This window comes from Mandrillus leucophaeus, unplaced genomic scaffold (assembly GCF_000951045.1).
Source record: "Mandrillus leucophaeus isolate KB7577 unplaced genomic scaffold, Mleu.le_1.0 Scaffold1197, whole genome shotgun sequence".
Lineage (NCBI taxonomy): Eukaryota > Metazoa > Chordata > Mammalia > Primates > Cercopithecidae > Mandrillus > Mandrillus leucophaeus.
In genome coordinates this window covers 245832-247461 of record NW_012100287.1, presented here as the reverse complement: position 1 = coordinate 247461, position 1630 = coordinate 245832, and positions in this window count along the sequence as shown.

Here is a 1630-nt window from a genome sequence, read left to right as displayed (position 1 = left end):
AAAAAAAAAAAAAAAAAAAAAAAAAAAAACTGGATGTGAAAGGAAGAAGTCACATGGTTGTTTCTTCACAAGGAATCTCTCTGACGCAAATATGCGTCCTTTCCCTCTTCTCTCTGCACCCACCTGTAACTCCCCTGTACCTCCCTGCTACTCCTATCTCTCATACACAGAAAAAAGGCTTAGGATTTTTACCAAAGGTCTGGAAATTCCAGAAAAGGCCGCTAGCATCATAATACTTTTTCCCCTCTGTTCATTAAGTCAACAGTTTAAATCCTGATCCATCTCCAAATTCTCCCTCTTCTCAAATGCACCTTTGTTCCCTTTTTATTTTGAGAAAGTTTTTTTTTTTCTGGTTTTTTTCTTTTTTTTTTTCTTTTTTTTAGATGGAGTCTTGCTCTGTCACCAGGCTGGAGTGCAGTGTTGCGATCTTGGCTCACTGCAATGTCCACCTCCCAAGTTCAAGTGATTCTCCTGCCTCAGCCTCCCAAGTAGCTGGGACTATAGGCGCACGCCACCACGCCCAGCTAATTTTTATATTTTTAGTAGAGACGGGGTTTCACCATGATGGCCAGGATGGTCTCGATCTCTTGACCTCGTGATCCGTCTGCCTGGACCTCCCAAAGTGCTGGGATTACAGGCGTGAGCTACCGCACTCAACCTTTTTCTTTTTTTTCCTATCAGGACCTCATCCAGACCTCGGAATTCACAGAAAGTTCAGGTGAGGGAAGGTTGTATGGGGCAGAGGTCTTCCTCACCTATATATTTTACCACCACTGGGGTAAATGTCAGATGGCCTTGTTTTCCACATAGGTATAAAGCATCCATGTAGAAAGGCAATCATGGCCCCAGGGAACCACCTTGGATGGAAGGCAGCTTCTGTCTTTCATGGCTACAGCTTCTCACAAAGGAAAGTCCATATATTTATACCCAGGACAGCAAACCGTCAGAACCTCTTTCTTCCCCATATTCAGGGGCAGAAGAGAGGGCAGGAAGATAATTGACATGGTTTCTAAATGGCCACATTGAACAGTATTCACCTTTGTGTATCAGATTAGAAAAAAAGACTAACAAGTGATAAGAGAAGAAAGTGGTTAAAAAGAAAGAATGAAGACAGAAAAAAAATAAATGTCCTCATAGACGTCTCAGACCAAATATGGTATTTACAGGTAATACTTGTAGAAACTTCCTAAACCTGGGAATACACACACTCAAACACATAGATACATGTAATATATAATACAAATAAATATCAATGTATTTTATTGGGGTGAGTGGGTCCCGAGAAGAAATATGGAAGGATGATCAGTTCTAGGTTTCCATTTTTTCGAAGCTGGCAAGCAGTCCAGGGATACCATAGAGACAGCATTTCTGAATCTAAACACAGAAAAAGGCTATAAAGGGGCCATTGTTCTCACCTGGAACTTTTCATCCTTACCTGTTTTTTTTTTTTTTTTAATTTAAAAATATCCCTGCAAAAACATCTACCTTAAAACCTAATCAACCAGTATCTTCATTATCAGACAGTTGTTAAAAACAATACGCCACTAAAAGTAGTAATGGTTTATAGAGTGATAAGGGGGAGGGAGGATACACTAGGGAGAAGAACCCTGCCCCATTCAGCATTTCCTTG